The 21,316-nt window shown below is 42.3% G+C and overlaps 2 pseudogenes; one reads left to right on the forward strand and one right to left on the reverse strand.

Annotated features, from left to right (window-relative positions):
* Positions 1–990: 990 nt before the first annotated feature.
* On the reverse strand, positions 991–10,832 carry LOC128045572 (60S ribosomal protein L12-like; annotated as a pseudogene).
* A 1,717-nt stretch (positions 10,833–12,549) lies between these two features.
* LOC128045573 (activator of 90 kDa heat shock protein ATPase homolog 1-like) lies at positions 12,550–18,765 on the forward strand (annotated as a pseudogene).
* Positions 18,766–21,316: the final 2,551 nt, after the last annotated feature.

Genomic DNA, 21,316 nt, shown 5'->3' on the forward strand with positions numbered 1-21,316 from the left:
AAGGGCATTTTATTTTACACAGCAACCGTGTTTTTAGTATGTAAAATGGTTAATGATTACTTTACTTGGACCAAATTTTAAGTACCCTGGGGGAGATCTTTTGTGGCTTCAAGATTAGTGGTCTTCAAACTTTCTGCTCACATACCTCCCTGAAAGAATTTTGAAAAATTTGCATCTTTCCTGTATTTTTATGTTGCCACCTGTAATTTTTCAATGTACGTTTGCAGAGCATCATTTCCAGCATATTGCATGCAATTCATGATATTTTAAAATAAAGCTGTTAGCTCACTCTTTTAAAGTTACCCCAAAGAGTCTAAATCCCATAGTACTTTTTTTACCCAACATTATTCATTTTAAATATATGTGACCTAGTTATTCTTTAACAGCCAGAAATTTTACATTGTTCCTTCTTCTTCTTGAACTCATGTTTTCATTTCCATATTTCCATTGCTCCCACAGACTGCTATTTTATTGCATATTTTCATACTTGAAAAATTTGTATTGATGACTGCATCATTTTTTACAACTATATATTTACATAATTTTGCTTTCTGTTAACTCTAAGGTCCTAGTTTTGTCTCTGGATGGAGTTGTCACTAACATTGGTAGCAGTACACAACTGATCAAACATGGCTATATTACAAATTGATGACTATTTTTAAGCATAAAAATAAAACATATCTATTAGCAAAATGGAAGGGGCTTTTTTTCCCCCAGTGGATTTGAGAATGAGTATTATAGAGTAATACTGAGTTTCACCCCGACTCTAATCATGAGTTTGATACTGTTCTTATAGATATAATTGCTGAAGCAGTTAGTTCACAGAAGTAAGTAGATGGGAGCTGAAGGGATTTGCTGTAGCCCTGTTACTCAGTTCCTTGAACTGGTTTCAACTATATGCCAAAAACCATATGATGATCCGATTCTTAAAGTATCTTTTCTTCCTACTTGTCAAATAACCCTTTATTGAATTACGTTCCTTTGCAGTTCTTAACTAGCTGGGCATTCCACCACACCACTATCGTCATTCATCTATGATGTCATGAGGATGACTGCCATCCACATCAGAGCCCACAGACCTGGCAGTCCCCAGGATCTCTTTAATGGTTCCAGAGTATTCTGTAGCTAAAGACTGGTGTTGCATCTGCTGGGCAATGTGGATGATCTCATCAAAAGTGATGTTTCCACTGTGCTTAATATTTTTCTGCTTCTTTCTGTCTTTTGGTTGCTCCTTAAAGGCTTTGATGATCAGGATAGACACAGAAGGTACCACCTCAATCTAGGCCTGTCTGTTCTGAATGCTCCATTCCACTGTAGTCCTCAGACCCTTCCAATCACCAGCTGCCTTTGCAATGTTATCACCAACCTCTTTTGGAGACAGACCTAGGGGGCTGAGCTCGGGGGCCAGGACAGACGTGGCACGGATTTCCCCACGGGTGCCCCTCAGGTATATAACTGTGTCTCCTTAGTGTCTCACTTAGGCGACATGGTGAGGCAGCTGGTGTCAGATAAACCTGGATTGCAAAGGACTGAGAAAATTGCACCTCGGCCCCCTTCAAGCTGAAATCTGAACTAAAGCCATTTAAATTATCGTTAGTACTCTAGCAGGTGACACACTTTTGTTCCCCAGTCATCATGGTTATTCCCTTTCTCAGCACTCACACAGGCTTCTGATTTTCCATGTTTTGCGCAACTGAAGTCAACACACCACAATATGATGTAGAATTTGTGAGAAGAAAGACTTTCTTATGTTAAATGGGAAAATGGAAATTGTTAAAAAAAAAAAAAAGGGGGGGTATGGAAAAGAGATTGAAAGCATATTTTCAGGCACATAAATTTTAGGAATGTATAAGAATGGAAGTTGAGGGACTTCCCTGGTGGTCCAGTGGCTAAGACTCTGTGCTCTCAAGCAGGGGACCCGGGTTCAGTTCCAGGTCAGGGAACTAGAATCCGCTTCCCATAGACCTGGAGCAGCAGATAAATAAATAAATATTTTTTAAAAAAAGAAATGAAAGTTAAGAATGTGGAATTGAGTCCCTTAAAACTATCCATGCTCTGTACTACTGGGGAGTCTTCATAAACATGGGCAGATATGGTTATTCTGGTTTGAAGATTTCTATTCACTAGTCAGCAGGCATTTGAACAAAAATGACTGGCGAACGAGAGCTTAAGGCAGTCCTAAATACTGGGTATGACATGGTGGTTAAGACAAGAGCTCTGTAAACCCTAACTCTGAAATTTCCTAGCAGGGTATTCTTGAGCAAATTAACCTCTGCTTTCTTAATTACTAATTTAGAAATAAAGGCAATAATGATACCTACCTCATAGGGTTGTATTGAGAATTCAAAGAATACGTGAGCACTTAGAATACTGTTTGACAATAATTACTCAATAAATCATTGACATTCATACTAGGAAATGATTATACATGACTAGAAATGAGTTTCATAAGACTGAGTCCTAAAGAAATCAAAATTCCATATATACTTTGCTCTTAGCAAAACTAATCATTTAATTTGTAAATTAAATGAAAAGTACAAGTATGAGGCGAAGCCAGGTTCCTTGCTCAGAGTTTACAGACTTATGCTACCTCTTAAGAAAACAACAACAAAAATAAAAGAAACAAAAGGTAATATGAGATATAAAGTTATTCTTTCTAGATCAAAGCATAGCCTATGTTAGGTAAAATTTATGATCTGCTTATTTTGAAGTGGCAAGAAAAGCATTTGATGTGTTCTTTCCCCATCTTTTATAACCACAGAAAGTCCCATTATTTCCATTTAGGATATCTTCCCCCACACATACGCTATTACTAAATATACCATCCAAACTTCTGGTGCTTAGAGGTTCAGGGGTTTTGCCTTGCTACTATCATTGGGGCTTTAGGAGATCATACTCAACAGTCTTTGTTAAATGAAAATTAGAGATTTTTTTCAGTATTACTTTATTTCTCCTGTATTTCTAATTGTCCTCACCTCCACCCCATTCTAAATTTGAGTTTTATGTTTGATAGCATATACCATAAGTTATGAAAAAACACAACAAAGAGCTTGAAAACCCTCATTTGAATAACAGTGACTTCAGGAACAGCTGCTAAGATAAAATAAATCCAAGAGAGCTCAGCAACCAGAATGCAATAGCTTTTCTTTTTAAAGGGACAGGCAGATTCACTCACTATTGTAAAACCTTAATCAGTTACTTTAAATCAATACTATATTTTAATTGATATCTAAGTTTTTCAACTCTGAATTTTTATGGGGTGATTTATCCTGTATGGATAATATGAGATATAAAGGGGATTCTCTTCCACTGTATTTCAATTTGAACAATTATTTGATGACATCATTGATAGAGGTTTACAAAGCAGAAAATAAAATCCACCAGGAATCAAGCTTTCAGATTTCTTCTTCACTGAGAACGTAGAAATAAAACAAAACTTTACCTAGTGAATAGAAATAATGAGATCAAATGGAAATTTATTACTAAGACAAAATTGCATTGCCAGTTGCAGAATAAAAAGCTAAAAATTATTTTGTTGATTGCAACATCTCTGTTTTCTGTACTGGGATTCATAGCACGAAACTCTTGATTAAAGTAGTACACAAAAGTTTGGATTTTAAATAAGGTTAGGTGAAGGGACTTCCCTGATTGTCCAGTGGTTAAGACGCCATACTTTCATTACACAGTGAGTGCATGGGTTTGATTTCTATTGGGGAACTAGGATTCCCCATGCCAAATGCTGTGGCCAAAAAATAGAGAAAACAGAAAAAAAAAAAAACCCAGCGAACTGAGCTTAGGAAGTAAGGATAAGTAGAACTCTCTTAAGAAAATCCAACATATTAAAATATAATCTTATAGACTGGATGAATAATAAGGAGATTATTTTTCCTACAAAAGTGTCATTCATTATGCAAATAGATTTAATTTTAAATATTTAGCTTCACTAGTACATCTAGATTATGACTTGATTTCTAAATACATTATTTACATATGACTTTTGTTGGAATATATATATAACATAAAGACTAGCCAGAAGACATTGAGCTGAAACCTAAAATTTTCAGAATAGCAAATTATTTCATGAAAAGTTGTATTTATCAATGTGTCTTAATTTTTCTGACCTAGTTAAATCAGTAAAGAAAAAAATAAAATTTAGAAAAATGTTAATATCCAAGATACATATAGTTCAAAGCAAAGACACAGTCCCACATGTTCCTACTACTTCTTTAATTATTTCATTCAGCCCTCTGTAAATAACTCCTATACTTCATTTTTCATTGACGTTTTTGCTCACTTGACTATTTCCACATGTGGCAGTTGAATATATTTGTACCAATAAAGTGAAATATCACACCCTCAGATCATTTCATGAAAGTTCTTTTTTCAATGTATTGTATTTGGCTGCAATTATCAAACAACCTAACTAGAAGTGATGTAGACCATGAAGCATTTATTGTTTACTAAGAAGAATGCCCGGAGGAAGAAAACCCCAGGTGGATTTGGGAGCTCAGTGATGTCAACATGGACCCAAGTGGGCTAGATAGTATTTCAGTGCAGGCAGTCAGACTCAAGTGTCAATGGATCATTCTGTCTTCCTGGGAAACTTTGAGTTCTTGTAGTAAAAGAAGAAGAAGGCAGTTGTTAGTTGCTCAGTCGTCTCTGACTGTTTGCAACACCATGCACTGTAGACCACCAGGCTCCTCTGTCCATGGGATTCTCCAGGCAAGAATACTGAAGTGGGTTGCCATTTCCTCTTCCAGGGGATCTTCCTGATCCAGGGATCAAACATGGGTCTCCTGCATTGCAGGCAGATTCTTCACCATCTGAGCCACCAGGGAAGCCCTCTTGTAGTGAGCAGGGACTTAAAATCTCTCAGTCTCTCACATGGTAATCATTTAATAAGTATTCATTAAACAGTTAAGGAAATTTTAAAATAAGAGCAGGAAAACTAAGACTATGTGAAATAAAAGGGTGGTTTGGTGTTGAATGATGTCACAACTATTCAAGTTAAGGCTGGATCTTTGTGCTATGTGGTTTTTAAATAGATTTCAATATAACTAAAAAACATTTCGGGTCATTTATAGTCTTCCTACTTCCTTGGAGTCTCTTCTGTTGTCCTCTTGATGCTCGGTGTTTAAAATTTGCAAGTGTAGAAATGAGGACTGAGCCACATTGCTCTGTATGAGAAAGGTCTGGAGGTCACTGTGGTCAGCAAGGTAAGCTGTGTGGAGTGTTTCTGTGCTCCTGTGTTCTGCCTGTGCACTCACTGCAATTCCTAAGGGAAATACTTCTCTTTTGGAAATGCAGTGTTTGAGAACTACTCTGGTTGGTACCTGATTAATTTTCTATGATAGCCCCTTATTAACTGTTGGAGTGATTTATGCAAAATCAAATTTTACATGACGTATCAATTTTAGGACAAAGAGAAAGTTGAAAATCGGAGTTAGAGCTTGGTAAAAATCACAAGGCTCAAAAACAAATGAACAACAACAACAACAAAACGCTCAACAAATGAAAAAAAAAAATCCACTTTCAAAAGAAATGATAGAGCAGAGCATTCAGCACACCAGACAAAAATCTAAAACACTAACAGTGAAATTCCTAGAAGATGATCAAGCATTTTGTCTGCTGTTCTGTTTGTCTCTGGTGGTGGGGCCGGATGGGGGTAGGGTAGTGACAAGCAGCAGGATGGGTAATGGATAGTTTTCTGAGAATCTTCACCTGGGTAGAGATGAGAAGAAGATGGAACTATAGGGGTCTGCTTTTTCTGCAAACTCAGCCAGCAATTTATAAATGGCATAAGACTCGTTTCAAGCTAAACCATTACTGGCCTAAATCCAATGGGATTGGCCAAAAACGAATCATCTTTGGAAATGCAGCATGATGCAGAGACTCACTCAGGAGCTAGAGAAGCCAAGCACAGCTAAGAGTAAGGCCACCTTTTAGACCAGGAAGCAGACCTAAAAATGGCCTGGTCTCTGCCTACTGTCAGGCTTGCAGAGTCAGATTGTCCCAAGGGCCTAGTCCCTTTCCTTCTCCTCCATGGAGAACTCCCTGGGCCACTCCAGCCCACAGTGAGGACTCTGAAGTCTCAGGGCCTTTGGAATTTGGCCTGTATTTTGTAGTTAATTACAAACAGCTTAAGTTGATCTTGTGAATCAAATGAGGTTATAGGTATGAAAGTTTCTAGTACAGAATCTAGCGAGACTTTGTTTTTCCACTCTATCACCCCTTGAAAGACAGTTCTGGCCAGGGCATAGAAATAATGAAAGTGGGGGTGTTAAGGAGAGGTGACTCAGCCCTTCTTCTCATCTGTTATAGTACACAGGCCTTGACAAGCAATGTTCCTCACTAGATCCAGAAACTGTTGCTGCTATTGAAATAATCCAGATGGTACGAATTACACCAGAAAGCCTTTATAAGTTGGCCCATTATTATCCAGATTTGAAGATACATGTTATTAGAAGCAATGTGACCTGCATGCTTGCTGGGTTATTTGAAAAACTGGTTTTTGAAAAAAAAAAATAAGTAAATATGGAGTGGATTATTCATTTACTATATGTGTTAAAAATCAGACCCTGTTTATTTAAGCAAAATTAAAATACTTTAAAATTGTAATAATACATACTTATAAAAATTTATATATCACAGGAGTTAATACAATGTAAAGCAATTTCACTTCTAACAGTATGGTTAGCAACCGTCCAGTGAAGGCATAAAGAGGTTGGGGCTACAGAGGCAAATATGATCAACAAGGTCCCTGCCTTCATGAGGTTTACATTCTAGTGGGAGGAAACAGACAATCAGCAGGCAAATAAGTAGACAAACCAGACATGGGATATATGGAAGTGGGATCTCAATGAGGGAAAAAAAAGTCACACTGTTGAACTCTTGTCGGAAGAACCTTCCGACAGACTGAATTGCAGGTTCAAAGGGCCAGACAAGAAAAAAGGGGGCCGCTGCATATAGTATATCACTTTAGTATACCAAAGTGAGCATTCCAAGAGGAGTATGGGGTCAGATCACGCAAGATATGGGTAGGAAGATCAATTTCATCTAAGCACTACGAAAGGCCATGAAAGACTCTTAACTGAAGGAGAGGGCAGCAGGGAGAATCTGATCTTCAGTTTTGAAAAAAAAAAATAAGGGCAAGAATGGAAGTCTGCAGACCAGACATGTTGGAAGAGATTCACTCACACATACACTGAAACATATAGAGCTTAAAATATATGCACACTCTTCCTGCAACTTGCTACTAGTGTTATTTTTAGAACTCCTCTTTGAAATTATGTTCACAGTCACTTTACTGTCTTAGAAAATCAAACACATTTTGTTTTTTGACCTTTCCCTATCCACCCAAATGCAGTAACTTAGTTGGAAAACACAGGTTTTGGCATTTTTAACATGACTCCAGAATGTGTTCATCAGATTTGGGTCTGAATAACTTTTGGACTATTCCAAAAATCAGATTTATTCTCAAAGAAAGAATTCTTTTCAAAAATTCCGTTGTCTACAAATGTGATACTTTTAAGCAGCAGCATAGGAACATGTATACACTTGGCCAAGGTGGTTTATTTGGAATGAAAAACATCCATTTAAAGTTATATTTATTCACCGATAATTATTGAGTACTAATCACTAAGTATCATGCACTGATTTAGGCACTGGGCATACATCAGTGACGGCTTCCCAGGTGGCTCAGTGGTAGTAAAGAATCCTCCTGCCAATGCAGGAGGTGAGACTCACGTTCGATCCCTGGGTCAGGAAGATCCTCTGGAAAAGGAAATGGCAACTGACTCCAGTAGTCTTGCCTGGAAAATCCCAGGGACAGAAGAACCTGCTGGGCTACAGTAGTTCATGGGGTCACAAAGAGTTGGACGCGACTGAGCACACACACAGCAGTGAACAATGAGACAAAATCTGTCCCTGCTGGGCTTGCTAAGTCACTTCAGTCATGTCCGACTCTGTGCGACCCCACAGACGGCAGCCCACCAGGCTCCCCCGTCTCTGGGATTCTCCAGGCAAGAACACTGGAATGGGTTGCCATTGCCTTCTCCAATCCTGCTGGGCTTACATTCTAGTAAAAGGAAGATGTACCAAACAAACAACAAATAAAACTAAGTGAACTTTGTATTATGGTTGAAGATTATATAAGAGCAAGGGAAGAGAGCTTGAGGAAGCTGCAGGGGCGGCGGGGGGGGGGGGGGTTCCAATTTTAAATAATGATGTTAGGTTGGGCCTCACAAAGAAGATGACTTTGGTTAGATTTGAAAGGGCAGAGATAAGTAATATAGACGTTAAGGAGAAGAAACTTCAAACTGACAGTGTAAAGGTTCTGAGGTAGCAAAGTCCCGGCAAGCATGAGGAGCACTGGGGTGGCTAATGGTTGGGTAAGGGAGCGAGTTGTAGGCTACAAGAACAGAGAGATAAGGAGATGGAGGACAAGTGATAAGAAACTTGTAGCCATGGAAAGAAATTTGACTTTAACACTGACTGAAGGGAAACAAAGCAGAAAAGTGGCATGACACATTATTCTGACCACTGTGATACAGACTACAAGGAGCAAGGATGGAAGTTTTTATGTTTTTTGGAAAACAACATCACTTGATAATCAATCTCCTAATTTTGCCAGGAAAGGGGAAAGTAACCATAGTTAAACATTAAGAAACATTCCAGGTCATGTCTTTCCCCTTTGTTTCCTTTAGAGCAAAGTCCTATTAGGCCCAATTCCTTTGTCCCTGGGCCCAAAGTGTCCTTAGACCATTTTCAGGCCGCAGCCAAGTTCTTTAATCTTTATCCTGATTTAAGGATAGCCAGGATCTTCTTGGCTGCAAGAAACTGCATCCCATGATCGCTCAATAGCTTCAGTTGTGTCTGATTCTTTGTGACCCTATGGACTGTAACCCACCAGGCTCCTCTGTCCACGGGATTCTCCAGGCAAGAATACTGGAGTGGGTTGCCATGCCTTTCTCCAGATCTTCCCAATCCAAGGATTGAACCTGTATTTCCTGCGTCTCCTGCATTGCAGAGATTCTTTACCTCTGAGCCACCGGAGAAGCCCCAAGGAACTGCATACCTGAACCAAAATGGCTTAGGCATCAGACCACTTACTATGTCATACGTGAGTAGTCATGAGGTATGCAGAGCCAGGGTAGGTTAACTTAGCCACTTAGTGACCTTTTGGTTCTAGGTTACCATTCCTATATTTTCTTTGCTCATTGTTCCAGGATGTGCCACCATAGGTTGAAACATATCTTGCTAACTGGAAGATGGCCGAGGCAAGAAGTAAGGAAAAAACTTCTTAGGGGTTCTCAGAAATAAAACCCTCCCCCTGGAGTCCCTTTCCTCCACCTTCCCATTACGTTCACACCACATGCTTAGTTCCTAAAACAGTCACTGACAAAGGGGGACAGAGAAGCAAGACCTGTCTAGACTGGCGGCTTGCAGAGCATTAATCTGAGGAAGGGGAGAGGGTGTTAAGAGCTGATCCCCAAGACACTTTCAGGGAGTCTGCAAGGTCAAAACTATTTTGTTCTAATACTAAAATGTTATTTGCCTTTTTTGATTTAAACTCCTATTCTGAGGGTACAATGGAGTTTTCCAGGGGCCACCTGAAATAGTGCAACAGATTGAATGCAGCAGATTTGAAACTCCAGTTTTCTTCCATTAGGCTGGATATTACAGATATTTGCAAATTTTTAAAGTAACATCACTCTTGCTACTATTTTAGGGGGAAACATGGTTATTTTTCATTAAAATGTGCTATTTATGATAAGACAATTATTTTTTAGATAAATATTTTTAGATTTCTCAGTTTTAATTTTAGTATAGTAAATATTAATACATATAACCCACATAAACAAAAGCTTTTGGGGCCCCTCAATAACTTTTAGGAATGGAAAGTGGGTCTCTAGAGCAAGACAGTAAAGCGCTGGTTTAATTTGACAAGTCTGATTCACCCTTGCGGCCTGAGGCAGAGCCGGAACTTTTCCTAACTCACCTCCTCCTGACCCAGTGGGGTGCCATTGCCTTCTCCTCTTCCTGACCCAAGCCTTCTTAAAATCCTACTCTGTAAATTGTTAGGCCACAAAAGTAAGTCGCAGACGCAGCTTATTAAATTAACCGATCTCCACGCTTCTAATCAGAGAGTAAACGCTTGCTTTTTGACAGTGAGGCAGTTAAATGGTCAAAATGAAGCTGGAAGTGTTACTTCAAAGACAAACGTCACACGAACTTGCTTCTTAAGATGGGAAGGGGTGTGGGGTTTTGAGGGGTGGGCAGTTGAAATTTCAGAACTCTTCTCGGGAGCAGGGGTAACCCCACTCTAGTCTCATCAGTTGTCTGGGTTAGCGATTAACTTTTGGTAATAATTGGCCTACCTTACCACCAGCCTGCACTGGGGCGTCTCTCTTTATAAGGAGGGCCTGTGATTCACCTATGCTTACCTGCATCAGTCCTGGCCTCCCGATAGCTTAGGCCAAAAGCAACAGGAGGGTTACCTTGGATTCTGAAGTTGTCGCCATGGCATGTTCATTTTCTCGCCTTGATCTTTCATTCAGGATTGGGGCTGGATATACGTGTGTGAACTGGAAGAAGGCACTCCTTTCTCCCTTGTTCTTCAGTTTTAACAATTCGTGTCCTTCTCTCATAGTATTTTGGTTTCAAAGTGCTCTCAGGATCCTCCTTAAAATACCAAACCTGTTTTTACTCTCTCGAGTAAATTTCTTGGCCTCACTTAAAAAAAATCTATCCAAGTACGTCTTTGTTTTATAACTCAACTCATATGCCTGCGATTTCTCCATCTGATCTCCTTCCTTTTTCTGGCGTCTCATCTCCGCTGGAGAATTTTAGGAGGCCATGGAGCACGAGAGGAGCCGCCATGACCTGGCTAAGGGAGTAGCGGGCACACATTTTCTTTGCGCATATTTTGATCAGTGGGTGTGGGGCAGTTTTGCATAAACTTCTAGTTCACGAATGCCTTTTCTTAGACTTCCCGCTGTCTTTCGCCTAGGTCCAATTCTTGCCCTAAATTTACATGAACTTTTCTCCTTGGCATCCTCGACTCCCAGCGCTTGAACCTCCCTTCCCCTGGGCCTGACCTAATTCTGGGTGCCGGCTGTTTGGTTTATTTCCCCACTTTTTCAAGCCCACAGAGCTTTATTGGGCGCTTCACTTTTGCTCGGGTGGGTGCTGGGGTTCACAGGGGCTCGGGACTTGTGCTTTGAAGCAGCCACGACCCCACCACCCGCCCCTAGCCCCATGAAGCCCGGGGCCCCGGGCTCCGCGGGCGTGAGGAGGGGGTGGAGAGCAGGACCCAGCAGGGTGAATCACAGGGCGTAACAGGTGCCGAGAGCCGCAGCTGCGACCGCATCCCGCTCGGGCTCTAGGGATGAGGTTTTCTTTTTCTCCGGGTTTTTTTGGAGGTGCCACCGGACCAATGCAGGCCGCTGTTGTTCATCGCCTAGCAACTGGCGGAGCCAATGGGAAGCGGCTAGGCCTTGCGAACCTGCGGAGCAGGGGAGGTGGCCGCAAGGGGTGGGGCGGAGCCCGGCCGGGGGCGGGGAAGGCGGGAGCCGGAGGTGGAGGCGGGGCCGTCGGCCCGGGCTCAGCGTGCAGTCGCGCCTGTGCGGGCCCTCGGGGCTGCGCGAGCAGGTCTCGGACTCCGAGCGGTGCTTCCCCGCCACAGCCGGGGGCCGTGAAGGTGAGAGCCTCACCCGGCGCCGGGATTGTGACGCGCCCGCCTGGGGAGCGGCGACGGCGCCTGCGGGGACTGGGGCAGGCGGGCGGGCGGGGGGCGGGCGCCGGCCGGGGTCGGGAGGGCGGGCGCGGAGGTGAGCGCCGGCACCTGGAGCGGCGCCCCGCTTCTCTGCGGGAGGCTTGGCGCTGCCGTTGGGGCCGTTGGAGGAGGCGGGCGAGCGTTGACCCCCGGCGGCGCCTGGAGGAGGAGGTGGGAGGTAGGTGTCGACGCGGGGACCTCTCCCGCTGATAGTCGCAGAGCGGAGCCCCAAACCCTCTCCGGGATGGAGAGAGGGTGGCGCCTGGCGCGGGATGACGAGCGACGCGGGGACGTGGGGGAGGAGGGGATGGCCAGTTTGGGGCTGCGGTGTCCGCCGAGCTGAAGCTGCGGGGCTCGCGGGCTTCGAGGTTGTTAGCTCGAGCCTCTGGGGCCAGTGGTTAGAAGGAGTGGTCGGTGGCCGCTGTAGGGGAAGAGAACCCCCCTACCGTTCTGGTTAAAAGACTAGGGCAACAACTTACATCATCTCAAGGCAGGCGTGTGTGAAGATGTTTTGGTGTAGAATTCTGTAGTAAAGTACAGTAAACTGAAGTATGAGCTTCCTGCTCTTTTTCGAGCCTGTGCTAATCGCCCAGTTATGCAAGTCACTTGGGCTAGGAAATTTCATCTGCTAAGTAATTTGTTCTCAGCACGTATAACGTGGGAATCTTTAGGTTATTACTTCCATTAGTAGTTGTGATCTCCAAATTACCAACGTGGATAATAGTTTTTATTGAATCTGAGACACTTGACTTTTCCCTTTTCTGGACCCCACAATGGGGCGACGATTAGAAGAGGCACTCCTCCCAGAGTGGTTTGGAGGTGTAAGAGGGGGGGCTGCCTGGAATTTAACATTGCTGGGCTCCTCTAACAGTTCAGATTAGTGTCTAGATCTAGAGTTGGCTAGGAATGATAGGTGTCTTGGCTCAGGAGGGATTGGTTTACAGTTTAAGTAGGAGAAAATTTGGGCAGCCTGGATCCTGAACGGAAAAGGTAGGTATGACTTGACACATTTAGGGGACTGAGCAAACTTCGATAGAATTAGAGATCAGGAGAGAGAGGAAAAAAAAAAAGCCTTTAAAGTTTGCTTCATGCTCTTTTGAAATTTAGAAGAAGTTAGAGGTAGATTTATGAATTTGGATTCAGTCAGCAAAACTTCATCTATCAAATCTCCTATCCTACAGCTATCATAACCTGCAGGTCTAGGAAGCTTCTGTTGTTCATTGAAGTTAAACAAGTAAAAGCAAATAACTAGTTTGATGCTCTTTTCTGCCTGTTGGCGGTGAGAGTTTCTCGGAATGGTTGGCTGAAGAGAGGAACAGGAATGGATAGTTAAAATGAAGGCTCTTTCAGTGACTTGCTGGGACTCTTCAGCCAAGTCATTTTATATCCTTCCTTCCCCCATCTGTACAATGAAGATAATCATGGCCCAGGATTTAGTAACATGGATGAAGCAGCTTGAAGATAACTGCAAAGACTTAGTTATTCTAGGATGAAATGTGAAGATCTCCTCCTAACACATTGTGCCTTGTGACAGGGCTTGTTAAAGCACATTGTGTTCGAAACATGCTGAGGCAGTATGTAAGAGAAAGAACATTAACTGTTAAGATGATGTGCCTGCGGCTTCAAGGCTGACACGTTATATTTTGGGGCTGTCTGAAAACCTCACATAGCTTCTTTTGACCAAACTAGCTATGACTCAGGTTTTATAAAAGATATTGAGTGCTTTCATTGTGGTATGCATCTATAAATAAAAGGATAAAAAAGACACTGCTCCAGAATTGTGTCATTTTAATTCATTTTACACACTTAAGTCGGAGCACTTCCAGAGCTTCGTATATGTATGGTTGGATTTTTAAATTTTATTTAAAAAGGATAAACAACAATGACCAGAAGACAGATTAAAACGGAGCAGTTAACAAAAATCTAATAAAATGTCAGCTTTATTTTTTATCTCCCCCCACTAAAATGTAAGTAAGTCCCACGAGGCTAGTGACTTACACCTACTTGTTTGTTGCTGTGGTGGTTTAGTCACTAAGTTGTGTCCGACTCTTGTGAGTCCATGGACTGTATAGCCTGCCAGGCTCCTGTGTCCATGGAATTTTCCAGGCAAGAATACCACAGTGGGTTGCCATTTCCTCCTCCAGGGGATCTTCCTGACCCAGGGATCAAACCCACGTCTCCTGCATTGACAGGGAGGTTCTTTACCACTGAGCCACCAGGGAATCCCAGTTTGGTAGTTGGAAGCAGCTAACTAGGATTAGAGGTAAGGTTGGAAAACAGGGCTATGACCTTTGACTAGTAGGTGATAGAGAATCCTTAAAAAGTTTATCCAGGGGAATTATATTTGATTTTTACTTCAGAATGGTATTTCCAGCAAAATCAGTAATTTGAGTGGTCCATAGACGATTTAAATAATATCTGAGTCAGAGTAGTACATAGCAGTTTAAGACTTTAAAAATAAGTTATTGAAGCCCCCAGGATGTTCTGAAAAGTAAAAATGATCATTCATACAACCAGCTTTTATTGAGCATCTTTCTTTTTTAAATTGTGGTATAATTGACATATAACAGTATTAGTTTCAGGTGCACAACATAATTTGATACTTGTATATCTGTGAAATGGTTACCATAGTAAGTCTAGAATCTTCTACTTTTAGGATTAGAGGAATAAATACACCAAGATAAATAATATACACATCCGTTTTCAATCAACTTGTGATTCAGTAAGAGAAATGACAGTTCTAACACAGTGCTGAATCTGGGTGTCACAAGAGGCATGATTATGTCAGGTCTCAGCAATGTGGGATTCTGAGATGAGAGAAGACACAGATTCTGTCTAATTAAACATAAGTTCTTGAATAGATGTTAAAATGTGTCCAGTTAAACAGTCAGTGCAGTCTTACTATAACATTTGCAGTTTTCGTCTATTAACCCTCACTTCTCAGGTTGCCCTCCCCACTTCTTTTGAGTGAAATTTTAGATTTGACTACCATACTACTAGCTATTGGACCTCAGAAAGTAGTGTATCTTCTGTGTGCCTTAGTTGTCTCATTTGTAAATTAGGAATAGTAAAACCTACTTCATAGGTTTGTGATGATTAAATGATATGTTAGTATCCAGAATGGTGCCTGGAAAAACACTTTACATCTTTTGAATACTTAACTGTTTGACATAAAAATGCTGCAATTGAATAAGAACTAACTTAAAGGCAGAATTTTTTCTTTTTTGTTCTATTTGTGAGTATCAGCTAAACCCTTTACATTCAGAGAGGGTAAATATATTCTGTTAAACTAAACTTCTTGAACGAGTGAGCTTTGTATTTTATCTCCTTTTATTTACTGATCATTTTCCTGAAATCTGATTTCTATTTTTACTCCTCAGCTTTGTCATAGAGTCCTTAATTACCAGGCTGAACATAAAATTCTGTTTAGCTCTGCTCTTTCTGTGGCATTTGCTGCTGTTCCTCATTTCCTCCTCTTTAAAACTCGTTTTCCTTGGTTTTCCTAAAACCTCCCCTCACCCCTATATTTTCATCTCCTAGATCGAGGTCACTTGCCCTCACCTCTTACATGTTGATGTTCTTGAAGGTTCTTTCTGCCTCCCCCCTTTTTTTCTGTATAGATTCAACTACCACATGTATGCTGATGACCCCTAAATCTGCCCTGATATCTTAATCTCCAGGCCCTAGAGTTTATCCTCATTTGAATGTCTCATGCTGCTGCTGCTACTGCTACTGCTAAGTCGCTTCAGTCGTGTCCGACCGTGCGACCCCATAGACGGCAGCCCACCAGGCTCCTCCGTCCCTGGGATTCTCCAGGCAAGAACACTGGAGTGGGTTGCCATTTCATTCTCCAATGCGTGAAAGTGAAGTCGCTCAGTTGTGTCCAACTCTTAGCGATCCCATGGACTGCAGCCCACCAGGCTTCTCCGTCCATGGGATTTTCCAGGCAAGAGTACTGGAGTGGGGTGCCATTGCAATGTTTCATGAGGACCTGTATGAACCCAGTGAGTTCTGTGGCTCAGAGGTTGAAGCGTCTGCCTGCAATGCAGGAGACCTGGGTTCGATTCCTGGTTCGGGAAGATCCCCTGGAAAAGGAAATGGCAACCCACTCCAGTATTCTTGCCTGGAGAATCCTATGGACAGAGCAGCCTGGTGGGCTACAGTCCACAGGGTTGCAAAGAGTCGGACATGACTGAGTGACTTAACTAACTTTCTACACTGAGCTCTTTATCTTCACACACTTAACCACACCTGCTGGTAACCTTACTCCTGTGTTCTATGTGCCACTAGTACCACAAACACATTTTTCCATGAGAGAATACACGCCTCCCTTTTGTATATTTGTCACCATGTTTGTCAGCCCAGCTTCTGAAGCTTTTGTTATCTTTCTTTCACTGTCTTCATTGTCACTGGCTAATCTGGCCAGCCAGCCCCGACCATTATTGCTATGTTTGCTATAATATTTTTGTGGCAGGGCTACTGAAAATGGGACCTATTTTGTAAGCATAGTGTGGGAGGAGACTTCTAGAATAATATTGTTCTAAAAGAATTTTGTTTCATGAGTGGCCAGTAGATACATGTAATCCGAGGTGGATACCAGCCATTGCATATATATAGTCAGTCCTCTTTATCCACAGATTCAACCAACCACAGATTGAACTGAATCAATTGAATTGAACCCAGGTTGGTTGAATCTGTGACTGTGAATCCTGTGGATAAGGAGGGCTGACTGTGTTCATTGTATTGTACTATAAGGGATTTGAACATCCTCAGAGCTTGGACTCTGCGGGGGACCCTGGGACCAACCCCTTTTGGATCCTGGAGGACGACTGTACTTTTTGCCTAATGGTTAATAGTTTAGGTTATAAAGGATAGAGTCTTGAGTTTGTCAGTTTTGCTGCTGCTGCTGCTGCTAAGTCGCTTCAGTCGTGTCCGACTCTGTGCGACCCCACAGACGGCAGCCCACCAGGCTCCCCCGTCCCTGGGATTCTCCAGGCAAGAACGCTGAAGTGGGTTCCCATTTCCTTCTCCAATGCATGAAAGTGAAAAGTGAAAGTGAAGTCGCTTAGTCGTGTCCAACTTTTAGCTACCCCATGGACTGCAGCCCACCAGGCTCCTCCGTCCATGGGATTTTCCAGGCATGAGTACTGAAGTGGGGTGCCATTGCCTTCTCCCAGTCTTTTGCTGGTTGATTTTAATATGATTGTGCTTCCTTTCGAAAAGATGGAACCTTCAGCATTCTTCCACAGCCACCCTCAGAAATATAATGGATTTGGTTCCAGTTTTGTGAATATTGCAGTAAAGTGAGTCCCATGAATTTCTGGTTTCCCAGTGCATATAAAAGTTATGTTTTCACTGTATTATAGTCTTTTAAGTATGCAGTAGCATTATACCTGAAAAACAATGTGTATACCGTAATTAAAAAGTACTTTTTTGCTAAAAAATACTAACCATTATCAGCAAATCCTAATCTTTCTGTAGTAGCAGTAGTGTCAAGGACCACAGACCGCAGTTCACCATAACAAACACAGTAACAGTGAAAAAGTTTGAAATGTGGTAGGAATTAACAAAATGAGGACAGAGACAAAGTGAGCAAATACTATTATAAAAAATGGTGCCAGTTGACTTTCTTGATAAAGGGTTGCCATAAACTTTCAATTTGTAAACACAATATCTGCAAATATCTGCACAATAACAATAAAGTGAGATATGCCTGTATTCTGGGTTCAAGCTCTAGAAATAACCTTCTGCATAGGATTAAGCATGTAATAGCAAGAAGACATTTTGGCGTCTAGTAGTTTACAGGCACTGCTGGGAGGCTGGGACTTAATGGTCCTGAGACTGTGGCTGCTCGGGAGCTGGGGGCAGCGTGTGAGGAGAGCCGTTGGCCAGGTAGGGTGAGGGTGACCCATGCTGGACCATGGAGGTATGAATAAGCAGACACCACCAATGTCAACAGCTGGCATTGAGAGGGATGCTTTGAATACGTCCACAGGTAAACTCAAAACACTGTTCTTATGTGTGTGCTAAATGAGAAGTTCAAGGTGTCAGAAGCAAATAAACTTGATGGGACGTCATCCATTAACCATCACAAAGGCAAATTTACCTTCTTTTATGAGTGGAGCATCAAACTAAACTGGACAGGTACCTCTGGAGAGTACAAGGGCCATGTGGAGATCCTCAATTTGTCTGATGAAAATAGTGTGGATGAAATGGAGATTAGTGTGAGCTTTGCCAGAAATGAGCCAGACACAAATCTCATGGCCTTAAAGAATCAGCAGCATCTTCAAAACAGAGTTCACACAGGGTACGATATTGCCTACAATCATGGAGAGTCAGTTGACCCAGCCAGGCAGCCAGCACTGAAAACTGAGGAGTGCAAGGCCAAATCTGCCCCTTCAAAAACCCAGATCAGAGCGCTACAGAGTTGTTTTGGTTTGCCTTTCTTCTTTTTTTGGTTCAGCCCTATACCCATGCTACTGTAATGTTATGTGTTTGTGTTGAGTCAGTTACTTGGGTCCTACTCTTTTCGACCCCACGAACTGTAGCCTGACAGGCTCCTCTGTCCGTGGAATTCTCTAGGCAAGAATACGGGAGTAAGTGGGTTACCATTTCCTACTCCAGGGGATCTTTCCAACCCAGGGATTAAATTTGCATTTCCTGTATTTCCACTTCACCTGGAAAGCCCTCCTGCAATGTTAGAAGCAGAGAAAGGTGGCAAGTTTCAGTTTATTGGTGTCAGTGTCTGGAGAATTCGTTGAACTGGTCCCTGAGAAACATATTGCGATGAAGTGGAGGTTTAAATCTTGGCCAGAAGGTGGCTTTGCCACCATCACCTTGACCTTCATTGACAAGAATGGAGAGAATGAGCTGTGTTTGGAAGGCTGAGGCATTCTGCCCATGAGGAGGAGAGAATGCGGCAGGGTTGGCAGCGGTACTACATTGAGGGCATCAAACAGACCTTTGGCTATAGGGCACGCTTCTCTTAGGGCCAGGCTGCCCAGTATCTCAGTCCAACCCTCTCCTGACTGAGGCTTGGGACTCAGAGGATTGCACCATCCTGACCACTAACTTGGCACCAGGGCCCCTTCCCTTCATGTGTACCTTGGGTTTGTGCATGCTTTCTGCTGGGTGGGAACAGAGGGTGAGTTCTCCTTTAGGTGTACCTATGCTAAATAAATGTAATTTTAAAAATGAAGGAAAAGACCTTTTAGAATTCATCATTTAATACAGTCTATCACCAGCTGTGTTAGTTTATGAAGAGATGGTCTCAAAAAATTTACATCATTTGCTCCAGATACCTGTTGAATGTCAAGAGGAGGCCAAGGTTTATGAGGCTTTGGAATCAGATACAGACATACCTCTAGTTTGCTTCACATTATTGTGTGTTTTAATAAATTGAAGGTTTTGGGCAACCCTGCATTGTCAGGTGTGATTAACAGTTTTTAGCAGTAAAGTTATTTTTTAATTAAGGCATGTTCATTGTTTTTTCAGACATAATGCTGTTATTGCACATGTAATAGACTATGTGTGTAATGTAAACATAACTATTAGATGCAGTGGGAAACCAAAAAATTCATGTGACTTGCTTTATTGCAGTAATCGGGAAGCAAACCACAGTATCTCCAAGGTGAGGCTGTAAGCTAGTCTTATTCTTACCTTCCCGGTTAAAGAGCTAAGTTTTCCTTTCTGTCTTTCAGGTGTGCAACTGGCTAAGTTATCGTACCTCCCTGAGTTTCATATTCTTCCATCAAGAAAGTAGCATTGTATTTACTCCTTACTAGGGCCATGGTAAGGCTGAGTGACATGGCTGGTGAACGCATTTGGCAGGTGGTAAAAGCTAAGAGCAGCAGTTCTTCACACCTACCAGCTTCACATAGTTATCCGAAACAAGTTCTTCAGTCCCTGTCCATGATCCTTGGCCAATCTCTGGATGGCTTCATGGACCCTCTGAAACTGTGGCCAAAACTGCCTGTTTTTCTACTTTTAAGCTAGCTAAGAAGTCCAAATAAGATTTAAAAAATAATTGCCATTTATTGGTATTTGATTCTCACTTAGCTCACTTTCAGGTTTACAAAGTTAGATCAATGTGGGTTTTTTTTTTTTTCTTAATCCTCTCTTAAGAATGATTGCTGCTATTCCTAGCTCTGCCCTGGAAGAATGTGGGAGACCTGGGTTCAGTCCCTGCGTTGGGAAGATCCCCTGGAGAAGGGAAAGGTTACCCACTCCTGTATTCTGGCCTGGAGAATTCCATGGACTGTACAGTCCTTGGGGTCGCAAAGAGTGAGTGACTTTCACTTTCATACTGACTCTTAAGTGTTCTTGATTCAAACATCTAATCACCTTCCTGCTTCTCTCAGCTGAAAGACTTAGAGATGATCAAGACTCCATTGAAAGCCTTACTAAGTTGCAGCATGACTGAAGTGTTGATTCTGGTCTGTCACAGTATTAAAGTAGCGTGAAAGTGAAGTCACTCAGTCGTGTCCGACTCTTCATGACCCCATGGACTATATCCTACCAGGCTCCTCTGTCCATGGAATTTTCCAGGCAAGAGTACTGGAGTGGCTTGCCATTTCCTTCTCCAGGGGATCTTCCCGACACAGGGATTGAACCTGGGTCTCCCGCACTGAAGGCAGACGCTTCACCCTCTGAGCCACCAGGGAAGCCCTTAAAGCAGCATACATCACATTAATACATCATCAAACTTAGTTGACGTTCATTCAGCAAACTTTATTGGATTCCATATTGACTGAGGGTCAGTTATGATACCTATACCAAAGCAAGTACAGTTCAGTCACTCAGTCGTGTCTGACTCTCTTTGACTCCATGAACTGCAGAATGCCAGGCCTCCCTGTCCATGACCAACTCCGGGAGCTTACTAAAACCCATGTCCATCGAGTCGGTGATACCATCTAACCATCTTACTGTCTGTCGTCCCTTCTCCTCCTCCCTTCAGTCTTTCCCAGCATCAGGGTCTTTTCCAGTGAGTCAGCTCTTTGCTCAGGTAGCCAAGTATTGGAGCTTAAACTTGCAGCATCAGTCCTTCCAATGAATATTCAGGACTGATATCCTTTAGGATGGACTAATTGGATCTCCTTGCAGTCCAGGGGATTCTCAAGAGTCTTTTCCAACACCACAGTTCAAAAGCATCAGTTCTTTGGTGCTAAGCTTTCTTTATAGTCCAACTCTCACATCCGTACCTGACTACTGGAAAAACCATAGCCTTGACTAGATGGACCTTTGTGGGCAAAGTAATGTCTCTGCTTTTTAATATGCTGTCTAGGTTGGTCATAGCTTTTCTTCCAAGGAGCAAGCATCTTTTAATTTCATGGCTGCAGTCACCATCTACAGTGATTTTTGGAGCTCCCCAAAATAAAAGTCTCTCACTTTTTCCTTTGTTTCCGCATCTGTTTGCCATACCAAAGCAAGGGTACAAGCAGTAAAGAATGCAGCTTAGGTGGTGGGAGAGAAAGTGTTATTACAGTTGGTTCTGTACTGCAGAGTTAATGCAAAGTGTTCTGCAAAGCCATTCGGAGAAAG

The sequence above is a fragment of the Budorcas taxicolor genome, chromosome 3 (assembly GCF_023091745.1).
Source record: "Budorcas taxicolor isolate Tak-1 chromosome 3, Takin1.1, whole genome shotgun sequence".
In the NCBI taxonomy this organism is placed as follows: domain Eukaryota; kingdom Metazoa; phylum Chordata; class Mammalia; order Artiodactyla; family Bovidae; genus Budorcas; species Budorcas taxicolor.